This window comes from Phoca vitulina, unplaced genomic scaffold (genome assembly GCF_004348235.1).
Source record: "Phoca vitulina isolate PV1807 unplaced genomic scaffold, GSC_HSeal_1.0 scaffold5, whole genome shotgun sequence".
Classification (NCBI taxonomy): domain Eukaryota; kingdom Metazoa; phylum Chordata; class Mammalia; order Carnivora; family Phocidae; genus Phoca; species Phoca vitulina.
In genome coordinates, this window is record NW_022589708.1 from 5,905,063 (window position 1) to 5,920,141 (window position 15,079).

The window sequence follows — 15,079 nt, forward strand, 5'->3', positions numbered from 1 at the left end:
GTCTTACAGTGGCAGCATCTGAACACTCTCTACCACTTGAAGAATGTTAATAAAAGATACCTCATCCCGCTTGTTTAAATTGCCAGGCAACACTCGGTCTTTTTTTTCACCGCCCCCCCCACCCCCGACACAAAATTTACTTGAAACAAACTGCTTTCGTGCATCACCTGTTTTCCCTTTCAGGAGGTATGTGTCTAGTGAAGACGCGCTCCCCGCGTGTGTGGAGCGGGTGAGGGAGCCCCCAGCCCCCCGCGCCCCCCGCGCCCCCCCGCGCAGTCTGATGGAGCGTCAGCCCCTTCCCGGCTCCCAATCGCGGCCCGGATGCAGAACATGTGGTTGTCAGAGAAACGCAAGGAACGTATTATTAGACCTTTCATAATGAGGCATCGCTGATAACGTGCCAGCGGTTTAGAGCCTCCGCAGAAAGTCCTTATCACACGCGCTTCGGCTGCGGTGACTTGCAAGCCCGACACAGGCGCTCGCGGTGCTCGCTGCGCGCGGGGACAAAGGGAAGACAAAGCGCCCGATTCCGCCCGAGGTTTCTGCGCAGGCTGCAGGCTCTAGCTTTTTTTTTTTTTTTTAAATCACGTGACTGCAGCGGCAGAGGGGGAATGAGAAAGCCCAGGTCTCCCGTGCAGCTTGGAGCCCCGTCCTGATCCTGCGGTGTCCCTGGGTCTGAGTCATTCGGCGGCCAGTGCTGACTCAGGCTGCGGGCTGTGGGAACCTGATTTAATGCGTCTGGCGCAGCCTTTTCCAGGTGGAGCCGGGCTCCCTGGGGAGCACTCCGGTTCCCTTCATCTGTCACATCGCCCCCGCCTCGCCGGGAATTTAAAAGAGGATCTCTTCGGCGTGTACCTTGGCAGCGAGGACAGGGGCTGCGGGGGGCGGGGGGCAGGGGAGATGAGCAGCGTCCACGGCTGTTTTGACAAAGTGGTGTGTGTTTTTTCTGTCCGAGTATCTGGCAGCGCAGGTGAAACAATGTGCGGCCGGTATCTTGGCCGGCCACTCGCTCTCAGGCTCTGCGGGGAGGGCCGGGCCGGCCCTGCAAATGTTCCGAGCAAAGCTGTGAAAACAAACGGGCCGATTAGTTGGACAGGCTCCCCAGCTTTTGAGTGCTAACTGCCCTGGCTGCCCTTGCGCTCAGCCCTTCCCACTCCTTTATTCAGGGAGCACTTATCAATTAACACCAGGGTGACTGTGCTCTCTTCTCCCCTTCCTCCTCCCCCTCCTCCTCCCCCTCCTCCTCCCCTTCCTCCTCTCCTCCTCCATCTCCCCTTCTCCTCCTTCTCTTCCTCCTTTCCACCGTCTCCTCCTCCCCTTCTCCTCTCCCTCCTCCCCTTCCTCCTCCTCCTTCTTCTCGAATATGCTCTACTAAGCAGAATCTCTCAGCTTCAGCCCTGAAATTAACACATTTTGAGATTTTTAAAAAAATCTTTAAATACAATATATAATTTATTTTTTAAAATAAGGGCAACTTTCATTATTCTTCTTCTTAAAAGCAATCCATGTTCACTCCAGAGGCATTAGAGGGTGCAGATAAACAACAGGAATCATCTTTGCAGTATGCCTCTGTTGTGCGGGACTTAGGGCTTATCCCACACGCCCCCGAGTGTTGCACATGTTCTGTGTTACGTATTTAAACTAGTTCTTCTGACTTGTCCCAGGCCAGATAAGGACCATCCATTTCTTTCTTTCTTTTACAGTGTAGTTTAGTATCTGTCAATACCCCTGACGTTCTAAGCCTTTGGGAAGAGCTCTCCAAATTGATTTGACTTTTTTTTTTTTTCTTTGCTTTCCTCTGGTTTGAAGTGAGAGCCAACCTGGGATAAGAGAATTTGGGCGTCCCTTTTGAGGTGAAATCAGAGTGAATTAAAAAGAGTGATTACACCCTTCTTTAATCAAAGGCTTCAGAGATCATGTTTCTTTCAAAAAAGAAACATCAAGGAATAGGCTTAGAAAATTACTTTCATATTTTCTTGAGCATTTCAGAGCTACCACACATTTTAAGAGTTGTCATTTGTTCTTAAATATCAGACTCTAGTATCAGTCTTTTGCCTGTCCTTCAGTATATCAGAAAGGATTGAGCTTGCCCTTGCTTTGTTGTGAACAAGCAGCCGCTGTGAAATGACTAATGCTCTTGGAATCTCATGGAGGCATTTATTCTGCCTCTGTTGCTATGGGCCCTATGTTCCCTTTTGTGGCATGTAACAATATAGCAATGTAGCCAAAGTTTTGCCCCAACCCAAAGGGACTTAGTCATAACATCATGATGTTGCTTGAAACAATAATTGTAAAATGATTAAATATACCAATTAACATGTCTGCCATATACACTTGGGTAGGTCGTGCACTGCACAATGCCAAGAGATCCATTCTTATTTTAATTTATCTGAACAAGTTTAAAAACAAGTGTCTGTTTGTGTGTGTGTTTGTAATTAGTCATATGGACTAATTACGCTGAAATAGTGTTACAACAGTAAAAGAAAGACACTCAGATTTACATAGCTAGTGTTTATTTAAACATTTCACAATGACTAGGGGCAAGTACTACTCTTTTACAAAACTTAAAAATAAGAACAACTTATTTGAAATTATTTAATTAATTGGCGTTCACAGTATTTCATGTTGAAATCCTTCTTTGCATTATTTTAAAATAGATAATCCATTTTTTCAAAAAAAGCATCATTGGTTGTTAAAATTTTAGATTGATAAACAGCTTTTAAAAATAAATATTTCCTGTCTACTTCCAAGAATTTGATTGGCTGAACTCTTTACACATGCCAGGCCTGGTACTTTAATTTGGTGAATAATAGAGAAGGGAATAGAAAATACATTTTTCTCCAAAACTAAATATGTGTTTGTTGCTTGACCTGAGACATTTAAAATTACCAGAGGCCAGAGTCAATTAGTGGTGCCAGAGTTCTCTCTCTCTCTTTTTCTCTCTGTCTCTCTTTTGGCTTCTGTTTTACTGGTTTGTGCCCAATTTAATTAGAAAATAATACAATTACACTATTAATTTTATCTGGCAAGCTCCATTACAACTGCACTGTGGAAAGTGGGATAGCATTTTGTTTTGTTTTGTTTTGTTTTTTTTCTAGAGAGGCTAAGCATTCTTATGGCCTAAAAACTATATTACTCTTTTGATCCTTTTCTAACCATAGATTGTTTTTTAAAAAATTGTTATTTCAGAATAATCAATTTTTTGAAGAATACCTGAGGTGAAGACTAAAATTTTCTCATGTCCTAGGCAACTGCGAAGACTTTAAAATGAAAATAGAATATGATTTTTTAATTTCTCATTTTATATTACTCTATGGACCAAGTTTTAAGGATAAGCATTTAAAATATAAAGTTAATTTTCTCGATTTTATAATATTTCTTTGGAAATTCTGCAAAGGACTACAGATAACATTTTAACATCACTGCACTTTATTGGAAGATATTTGATGTCAGACTTGCTAAGATGAAGATAAAATTTAAATATAGACGTGAGTTAAAAGGATCCATATTAGTTCCAATTTGAGTTAAATGCTACCATTAGAATTGTGTCACTGAAACTGACCTAGTGTCTCACTTTGATTAAACTCTGCTTTATTTTTTGCAATTCTGATTTCTCCTCAGCTCACCCCTTTACGATTTCTGCAATCTAGACCAAAAGTTGCCTTAACACGAGAAGTAAAATCTCCTTTAATCCATTCTTTTTACATCATGGGTTCTGCATGTCTACTGAATAAGCATATGCTGATGACCCTCAGATAACAATATAATATAATAAATGAATAACAGTGGAGTAACCATAGAATATACACATTATATGTGTTAACAAAGTAACTTTAACACCGACTTATAATTAAGTGTAGCTTATCATTATGATTGCCATTAAGAGCATTAATACTTATGCACCTGATAAATCCATAAAATACATATTAAGTCTACTTGAAGAGGCGGCATGGGACGCTGTACTATTTGACAAAACAAAGCCGAACATTGACTGCTTAAGCACAGTTTCCTTTTATGAGGCAGAGGATGTGTGTGAGGTTTAATTGTATATAACCTTGCAAGTGAGCTTTTTATTACCTTTCAACAAAAGGCACAAAACGCTAACTTCCAAAATCTAGGTATGAACTTTCCTAAGCCAGTAATGAGATTATGCTTTCCAATGGATGCAGAATTTGGATCTGGATATTTTTTATCCTAGTCTTTTAATTGCTCTTATTTTTATTATCCCTTAAAGCTAGAGTTCAGGTAAAACAGAGAAATAGAATGTTTGCCACCTTCTGGTAACCTTTTAAATCAAATTCGAGACATTTGTAAGGGAGTAGGATTTAGGATTCCCGGACAACGTACTATTTGTGTTGGCTTGATTTTTGGTCACCGTTGCTAGTCCACAGCACCAACCTGGCTTGTATAAGGCACCCCAGAGCCTGCCTGGATTCAAAAGACTTTGATTGGACCAGATAATATGCATATTTCTACAGAATGCTCTTAATTACCTATTTTTCTTGGCAAAAGTCATATGACTTTTGAATGTATCACATTCTCAAATATCATATTTTCTGCAAAATGCAATTCATTATTTTCATATACATTCAGTATATAGTTACTGATTTTACAAAGTAACTTCTTAAACTGGGGCTAGGACAAAGTCTCTGGTTATCACTCAGGGTTATGTTACACAAAAGAGTCCTGCTTTGTATTGCATTTTACCTGTTCATGGCAGTATCTGAAAGTCAGCTCAATGCCAATTTCGTTGCCTTCACAGAGTGTAAATAAGGTTTAGAGCACGTTTAAAAGTAATTGTCTTACCTGACAGTAATGACACGTTAATGATGTCGGAACAGTTCAGGCCTTGTAAGGGACTAAACTTTTTGTGCTCTGAGTTGATTTTCCCCATGCATTAAATTAAAATAGCAGCAGTGTGGTGAAAATTCTCCGATTGGTCCACTAAGAGTGTTTTATTTAAAAGGCATTCTTTTTTTTTTTTTTTTTAGATTTTATTTATTTATTTATCTGACAGAGAGAGACACAGAGAGAGGGAACACAAGCAGGGGGAGTGGGAGAGGGAGAAGCAGGCTTCCCGCAGAGCAGGGAGCCCGATGCGGGGCTCGATCCCAGGACTCTGGGATCATGACCTGAGCCAAAGGCAGACGCTTAAGGACTGAGCCACCCAGGCATTCTTTCAGCTCTCAGTAAGGTATTAGGTAAATTGTGCAGGAATTTTTGTTTGGTCTGGTTTATTTATTTTATTTTTTACCAAAATGGAGTTCATAAATATAATAGCAAAGTTTTTCTCAGATTTTTGGTGGTAGTTGTGGCAGGTATTAACGTATCTGGTGCAAATGTAGATTCTATAGAAGATGCATCTCAAGTCAAAGTCAACTGAGATGTACTTAGAATCAAATTTATTTTTAAAATTTGATAGTCTTTCTTCTTAAATTCTAATGTATATATTTCTTTCAGGAGCAAGTATACACTCAATAGGGTCACTTCTGCGTGATCTGGTAATACTTTATAGGCTCAAAACAGAGATTTCCAAGGGGAATATACTACAAACCTTTGAAAAAAGATCATGCAGAAATTATCTTTTCCCAAAAAGTAGAATTCCAGATTTCAGGAAACGGCAAGCAATAGCAGCTGCAAAAAACATTCAAGTTGAAATTCTGATCACCTTTCTACAAAAATGAACTTAAAAGTGATGTTGAGGTCATGACCAGATTCACTGGGCTGGGTTTGGAAAATGGCTTTTCCTGCTAACAGGGCAATAGTTTTTCATTCAGGTGGATTAATCTGCGCTCTTGGCTCTTCCTTTGTAATATTTAGGTGAATTTTTTCCCTCCTAATAAAATAGGCACAGTTTTAAAGGAAAAAAAAAAAGCGGTCTCTAAGACATGGCAGTTTAATTTGTGTGGTCGCATACGTTTCTCAGAAACCTCTCGTGTCTCTGTGTCCTGTGTCCTGAAGTCTGGGCTGGGCTGGTGGCCCGGCCAGAGACGTCTGTCACAGCCCCAGGATACATGACTGCAGCCAGCCTTTTGGAAAATAAAAGAAACCTTATTTATAGTTAGGAAAACCCTTGCTATTTCCTTGTCTCTGAATGCCAAATATTTTATAGGGCTTCTCTGTTTACAAATCAAAGCAGCATTTTTACTTGCAAAATCCTATAAACTCACAGCTGCCTGCCTAGCCTCTGAGTCTCTTTTTCTTTATCCAGCGTTAAATTTTTATGGTCTTGGGTGATAACTCTAAAGACCTATCACGGAGTCGAATTTTTGTCTTTCTGATTTGCTTCTCTTGAGAGAAACGCAATGTGTTTCCTTTTCAGTGTAGATGAAACAAACCAACCAACAAAAAGTGAGAGCCTGCGTTAGGCGCCAGAAGTAAGCGCGGGCTTGCACCTCTGGCTAGACCCTGGTGGGCCCTCGGATGAGGAAAACCCCTGGGCTCAGTTTTACCGGGCTTGCGAATTCTAAAATGGCAGTTTGATATTTTGATTTTGAGACTGAAAGGAGCCCGACACTGAAGCTGATCCAGTGACAGAGCCTCTTTCCCACTTCCTGAGTTTGTAACAGCCAATTTGTAGAGACCTGGGACTGCCAGGACCGAAGCCAAGCCGTCCCGATTGCTGCTACCTTAGAAGCTTTTCTTATCTCCTCCTCGTGTCAGGAAAGCCGTATCTGGCATGCACAGCCGGGATCTGGGGGCCCCGGGTTTTCCTTGCTGGTTCTATCTTTATTTCTTGTACCTAGATCTTGTTGTCCTTTAAATGGGGAAAACAGGCTGCAATCTCCTTTGATAAGGGGATTTTGGACCTCAAGCTTTACTACAACATCTGGGCTAGATAGACATCTGTTAGTGGGAGTTACCTTGAGGGGATAGATAATGGGGGAAATCTACATTGAAAGCAAAAGGCTGTGTTTTAAAGTCAATAGGATAAGTGGGATTTAAGCAGGAAACTCGGCATCTAAATCAATTTAGTCATACTACTATTTTTATACGCCAGTAGGGAAGGCGAGCTGTGTGTACCGAGCAGAGCCCGTCTGAACGTCTCATCTCATAGAGATCAAAGCTGATGCGAATACCAACTTATCGTCTAAGCAGATTTATCATCCCGATTGCTCTCAGTTCCTTTGTGTCCCTCCTAATTTTCCAACCTTCAAAGCCTGTGTTCCGTCTGCGATAGCACCCTAAAAATGTTCACCACCCCTTATCTGGCACCTACCCTGTGCTTTAGTGGCTGAGAGTATGGGACCCATCTCAGGCTCTGGAGCCATCTAATAGCTGCGTGATCTTGGGTAAAATACCGAACATCTCTGTGCCATTCTTCTCTACAAAGAGGAGATAATGGTACTACCTACCTCACTGGGTTGTTGGGAGGTTTACGTATGTTAATGAATGCAAACCACTTAGCACGATATCTGGATCTGGGAAGGTACTTCATTCGCATCCCTCACCTGCCCCTGGAGGTTGGAAACATTCTTTCTGATGTTCTGCCCTCGCCCTGGTTCCTTTGAAAGCGAAGCCTGTGTCCAGTGAATAACCGCAGAGAGCAGGAGTAAAAGATTGAGGACTGAAACAGGGACAGAGGGAAAACCAATGCAAATACGCACTTTGAAGTTGCCCACCCACAGGCTGGACATGATTCCATGGGGCCTTTTTTTTTTTTTTTTAAGATTTTATTTATTTATTTGACAGAGAGAGACACAGCGAGAGAGGGAACACAAGCAGGGGGAGTGGGAGAGGGAGAAGCAGGTTTCTTGCGGAGCAGGGAGCCCGACGCGGGGCTCGATCCCAGGACCCTGGGACCACGACCTGAGCCGAAGCCAGACGCTTAACCGTCTGATCCACCCAGGCGCCCCACCACGGGGCCTTTTGAAAAGGCTTAAGAAATGCACCCCAGAACTGTCTAGCTGGTATGCAGAAGGGAAGTGTTTACCCACCTGCTTCCATCATCCCATCATCAGTCAAGGATGAGCAGAGGCTAGCTGCCCCACTCCTCCGTTTGCACCTGCTGGAGCGTGGTCCATGGGACCCCACGCGGAGGTGTTAAAAGACATCCTGGTGCAGGCCTGAAACGAGGTGCTGTCCCCTTTTACCTTCTCCAAGCTGGTGGGAGTTGGGTCCAGCTGTTCTCTTTAGCCGTGGCTGGACTAAGAGGTGGGCAGAGAATATTTGGAATCATGTTTGAGTGTCTCATGTGTTCCCATTTTACAGATATGGAAACTGAGGGTCCTAAGGGAGTCACCGAGGCCACCTAGTGAGTAACTCACAGAACCAGGTTTTGTGATTCCAAAGCTTGGCTTGTTTCATTTTGCCATAAATGTCTAATTGTGGGCAAATATCCTTCACTATGCGTGAGAATATGTATTTATTTCTGCTTAAACGTGTAATTTTTAGCACATAGATGATTGGGAGAAACAGTAGTAAAATGCTTTTAAAAGATTACGATTAAACGGGAAAATTTTTATCTTGGGAAGTAATTCAAAATGCAAAGCTGTGGCACAACATGAACATCTCCAAATTTTAGTTAACACATTTTAATTTCTGTTGCGGTTTTGTTTTCTGAAGTGATATTCAATGTTAATAGAGATGAAAGGAAATTCAATGAAAAATGGGAATGTCGCCAGTGGTACATTTTTAGTCTGAAATTATAATTACTAAAAAAGCCTCCCTTCTTGTCCTCCTCCTCCTCTCTTTGCTCTCCACAAAGTGTGTGTGTTTTCCTGTGTACTTGGGGGTGTGGCTATTTCCCAAGGAACAATACAGTTATGATACGGTTTCCAAAAGACATGAACCAAACCCAATTGTTTTATTCTTAGTCATGCTAACGTAATCTGTGATTTTATTGTAATTAGGTATGCAGTGTATCTAGGATTATATGTGCGGTTGGAGCAATGTTTAAGAAAGGATGTGACGAACATTTGATTGGGTATATTTTTTCCCTTAGAAATTTACATATGAGAAATTTCTAGAATTATAAATATCAGTGTCTCTGACTTTAAATACTAAATAAAAATAGAAGTCTCGATCAGAGCCATTCTTTCATTTGCTCTAAACATATATATGGCAAGCTTTATGCCCTGTGCTGGAGATGAAAGATAAGAAGACATTTGGGCCCCTCTGGATGTTTACACTGCCATTTGGAAGGTAGACGATAATTGAGTAGTTAGAAGGCTCTCCATTTCTGGATTATTATGATGGTGTTCTCCCTGATCGTTGTGCACTCACATGCCTTCCCACCCTAGCTCTTCTTCCCCACTCCCAGCTGCTGTTACCTCCTGCCTATTCTCCTATTTCCCCCGCTCTGCCCCACAAATCTGTTTGAACCTGCTGTCAGAAAGGTATTTTTTTCCTCTAACATTTGTTCATGCTACTGCCTTGCACAGAATCTTTCAACAGCTTCTCACGGGATCCGAGACAAAAGTTGTGACTCAATAAAAACACTACTTCAAAGGGATACATGCACCCCAATGTTTATAGCAACGTTATTTGCAATAGTCAAGATATGGAAGCAGCCCAAGTGTCCATCAATAGATGAATAGATAAAGAAGACATGTATGTATACAGTGGAATATTACCCAGCCATAAAAAAGAATAAGATCTTGCCATTTGCAGCAACATGGACAGAGCTGGAGAATATAATGTTAAGTGAAATAAGTCAGACAGAGAAAGACAAATACTGCATCATCTCACTCATATTTGGAATTTAAGAAACAAAATAAATGAGGAAAGAAAAAAAAAGAGAGAGAGGCACCCCAAAAAACAGACTCTTAACTATAGAGAACACACTGATGGTCACCACAGGGGAGGGTGGTGGGGGATGGGGGAAATAGAGGATGTGGGTTAAAGAGTGCACTTGTCGTGATGAGCACCGGGTGATTAAAATAAAAACATAAAAAGAAATCCGTGGCTCTGGCTCACGGCACGTGGCTACCTCTCCTGTCTCAGGTTTTTTTTTTGCTGCCATTGGTTTCAGCATGAACTAGTGGTAGCCCCTTGTGCCATATGGAAGCCTCTGGACTCTCACATTCCTGCTTAGAATTGTGTTTTCAGATGATGAGAGTATTTGCTGATTTTGATGTGGAGCAAAGAATTGCAATTTGATTTTGATGTGCCGTTGTGTACTTTTCTTCATTTTTCTTTCGTGTGGGGTTTGTTGAACTTCTTGGATGTGTGAGTTTAAAATTTTATTCAAATATGAAGTGACTGTAAAAAAAATCTCTAATAATTTTCTTTGCTCTGTCTGATATTAACATAGCCATTCCCGCTTTCTTTTGATAGTGTTAGCATGGTATAACTTTCTCCACCCATTTACTTTTAACCTACGTGAGTTTTATATTTCAAGTGGGTTTTTCGAAAGCAGTGTATAGTTGGATCTTGCCTTTTTTATCTAATTTGACAATGATTGCATTTACATGGTGTGTTTACACCATTATATTTAATATCGTTGTTATGATTGGGTTTCTATCTACCATCTTTTGTTTTCTCTTTGTCTCATCTGCTCTTTGTTTTTCTTTTGCTCATTTCCTGCCTAATTTTGGATCGATTGTGTGTCTTTTCACTGGTTTTGGGCAATTTGACTTTGACATGTCTTTGTGTAGTTTTCTTCATGTTTCTTTTCCTTGGAGCTTGTTGAATTTCTTGGATGCGTGGGTATATAGTTTTCATCAAACTTTGAAAAGTTTTTGGTGTTTAAATCCTTGATTATTTTTTTCTTTCTCCTCCTACTTTCCTCTCCTTATGGGGACTCCAATTACACCTCTGTTAGGACTCCTGAAGTGGTCCTATAGCTCAGTGATCCTCTGCCCTGCAAACTATAGCACCATCTCACCTCCAGACCTTTCCCAGGTCTGTCTCCTCAACTCATAGAGACTGCCAGACTCAGTGTGGGTTTTCCCTTCTGGTGGCTCAGCTTGGAAACTCTCTGCAGGAAGTGCACTGGGGTGATGATAGGACTCACCCCGTTTGTGCCCTCTGGCATCATTGTCTCTTTTGTTTAATGCCCAGTGCCTTGAATTCATTATTTCATACGTATATTTCTCATCTACTGGTTGTTTCAGGTAAGAGAGGCTAACTGCAGTCTCTCTTACTTCTGGTTTGAAGTATTTATTTTTCCTACATGTATCAAAGTTTTAGACTATAGACAGACTTCTGGGAAAATTTTGATACGGATAGAGAAAAGTTCAAACCAGAGGAAAAAAAGTTCAAATTGTAATCTTGACGTCAGAAATAATGTATTTTACTTACTGTGTGGAATGCGTACTATGTTGTGGAAAGGAATAGCTGGAGACGGGGCTGTAAAATTGGGTAGAGATAAGATCAAATTCTAGCCATCAGTTCCCAATTATGCATTTCTAAATATTTTAATATTCAGTGAAGATACCTCAAAGGTTTTCGACCAGAAAGTGATCGGATTGAAGCTTTGCTGATGAATATCAAAATAATGCTGAGAAGCAACATGACATGATTGTTGAGAATGTGGCTCTCCTGGGTCTGAATCTGATTCACCAGGTAATAGCAACGTGACCTGAATAAAGTAACTGAGCTAGTAGGTACCTCAGTTCCTTCATCCCTAAGTGAGTTCATGTTTGTAAAATATTTAGGCAAGGGCCTGGCACATAGCTAGCAGATACAGCAATGGGCATGGAGGTTTCTGTAAGACTTCCGGCGGGAGACAAAATGCTCGGGGTGGGGGTGGGGGGCGGGAGAAGCAGGTGTACCTCTCAGACAGGAGGCACAGCGTGGGAATTATTTATATGTGAGGTGACTGCGTGAAGATGAAGAGGGGACCCAGGAATGACGTGTAGGGTTGACGAAGAAGCGATCTAGAGCCAGAGACACGCACATTAGCGACAGAGAAGAATCAGGACAGCATACTATCACATCATTCCTGGGAAGAGAGGGTTTCAAGAAGGATGGAGTCTATAGACCCAGGAGTGAGAAAAGTCATTGGTGACCTGCATGAAGATCACTTCCGTAACTGATAAGTATCAAAGGGGATGGCAATGGGTGCCTGAGGATGGTGAAGTGTGGAGCGTGTCTAGAGCCTGTCTCTTCGAGGAAGAGCTCGTGCGGATCAGGAAACAGCAGGTGAGTAGATTGTAGGGCGAGTCTGCTGAAGGCAAGAATTCCCCTGCACGCCATCCGGCATCACAGTTTTACAAGGGACATATTGGAGGCAGAGTGTGGCACAAAGGAATTCCAGATATCAGAGCAGGCTGGTGGGGGAGGTTCTTTCTGGCAGGTGGTGGTTTCTCGGCATTCTTTGTATTACCTGACACACAGGGCCTCTCCGTGCTGGGCCATCTGTGTTTATAGTCTCAATCCTTCCCCGCGTATGTATTTATACATTAGGTTTACCCGGCGAGCTAGTTATCCTGAAGATTCTGGGGTCCCACCTGACAGGTTCTGTTTCCCTAGGGCTAGGGTGGGCTCCAGGAACCTTCACATAAAAATATTTATTTACTTTTTGAACAGGCAGTTCATTCACATGGTCCGAAAGATACAAAAGGAACAGGGTGAAAAACCACCTTTCCGCATGGGTGGTTCAGCCGCTCAGTCCCCCTCTTCCAGAACATTCTGTTGTCTTGGATTCCTTTGTAACGTCCAGGGAATTTTAAAAAGTTGTTTGCCCTTTGTTGTTCTTGTCTTTAATACATGGGGAGGCTGGAGTTTATATATAATCACAGGGCAGGAGCCGTAGCTGAAGGAGAGACTGGATGGTATTATGTGAGAGAGGAGGAAATCCACAGAAGACTGCACTTACAGGCAGGATTTGAGGTTGGTGTAAACATGAAGGAAAGCCTCTCCTCTTCAGGCTTCTCGAATTTTCAAGACACAAATAGCAACCGTGTAGACCTGGAATGAGGCACATGGTCTTCAAGTTTGCATCAGTTTCAGTGGTCCAAACCTTGAATGTGTGCATGGGGACCACCTTCAATTACAGACATATATTGTTAGTTTTCTATTTTTATGTCTACCAAATTTATTGGGCTAAAAAAGTGATTAAAAACTCGCCTCTCTGGCACTTTGAAAATATGAGCTCTGTGTGGCTTTCATGTTTTTCTTTGGCTGTTGGGTCATATGATCTCAGACAACATTAAATGGATTCAAAAGATATGACTTCACAGCCCCAAAAACATTTTAATAAATAAAGACGAGCGCATGCTGCTGAATTCCCCTTGGTTCTGCCATGTTCTATTTATCCACCTCACCCTCTGCATTTTAAATAACCCTCTGTCAACACTGTGGGTGTTCAAGTTTCAAATGTCATCTAAAGGTAAATGGTTCTTTCACTAATAAGATTTTCCAGTTCTCCACGTATTTTTGGTAAAAGCTTGTTAAAAATACACACTGACAATAAAGAGTAAAGATTCTGAGAAGTTTTGTGTGGTTCTACTTTGAGCTATGTAATTACGTTTCTTCAAGACGTTTCTTCTTTTATAAAATTATTATTAAAAGGATGGTGATTTTTGCAAAGTCCAACTCAAATATCAGTTTAGATGAACATTTCTCCCCAACTGCCTTTCAACGTCTTATGCAAAAGCTCAGAATGCAACCACCCCAATTAAAGAATATTCCCACTGAGATAGGATTCAATCCATCGTGTGCGTGGGACTCTGGTGTGGATTTACAGAATTACTCCTCAAAATGAGCTGCGGATACAGATCCAAGCTGAGGGCTATGCCTGAAAATCTCAACAGTGACTGTAAGTTTCAGGGGACAAAAAAAAAAAAAAAAAAAAAGAGATGAGAGATTATAGTAATACTAAATATGAAGGGGAGAAAAATCCAATTTTTTCTTTTGCAGATTTCTCCTTTTAAATTACATTGAAGACAGTTTGTTGACATTCTGGTAATGGATGTGGGTTTTTTTCTTTTTCTTGCACCAACATTTAGATCAATTTACATTTCTGATCAGTAAATGCCTGTGGGGGGCAGTAAACTTAAGTGGAAGGTAAGTACGGAGACATTATTTTAACTTAATTGGAGGGATGTATGAGAGTGAGGTGATTCTTCATAGCATTAGGAAGTGAAAGGAATTTTTGCTAATTCCTTTACATTAATTCTGATGTGGATATTTCTACTAAAAGTAGCTATATAAAATAAATCAGGGTAATAGAAAAATGGATATAAATTGTTTTATGACTTTTTAGGGTGGTATTTATTGGTATTATTAATGTAGAGGGAAAATTGAAATGAATATTTGATGGTATTTTCTGAGGGATATTCAAAATATCTTAGCTTTAGGTAAAATATGAAAATGATGTTATTATATTTTATTTCCTATAAATAACAAGTGTATAAGTATTATAGATTATTTGAACTAGAAAGTGATTTTAATATGATATTTTTTATGATATAGTTTTAAAGATTTTATTTACTTATTTTATAGAGAGAGAAAGAGAGAGAGAGCAGGGGGAGGGACAGAGGGAGAGAGAATCCCAAGCAGACTCTGTGCTGAGCGTGGAGTCCGCGGGGCTCAATCCCATGACCCTGAGACCATGACTAGGGCCGAAATCAAGAGTCAGATGCTTAACCGACTGAACCACCCAGGTGCCCCAGAAAATAATTTTAGAAAAGTTTGAGAGAAGAAGAAGGTAGGTAGGTTAAAGTAAAGTTTCCAATTATGTAAGGGAAACTTAAGTGCAAATTTGGGGCCACAGCTCTCTTACGCTAAAATAGGGGAGGTAAACCTACATTATAAAAAATGTCTCTAGCTCCAAAATTTAATGATATAATTATCACTGAAGTTGATGGAAAGCTTTAAAAAATAAACAAGGGAGGCAATTAGTATATATATATTTAGGAGGCAAGGAGAAGAACAACAAACTTGATTGGAACTAGTATAGTAATACCTCTCAACTTGCCCATTTAAAAAAAGTCACAAACTTCTAGTATGAACGGTATGTAAATATAAAGCAAGAATATGGAGGTGGCTTACCACATTTTGCCCAGAGCTCAGGAAAGTAGAATCCATACCTATAAAATAGTTAACTGATAAGGAAAATTGGCTAGATTTTAATCCCATAGTAACCATTAAAGAATGATAGGAGTAATCTGATCATAAATTATGATCGTGA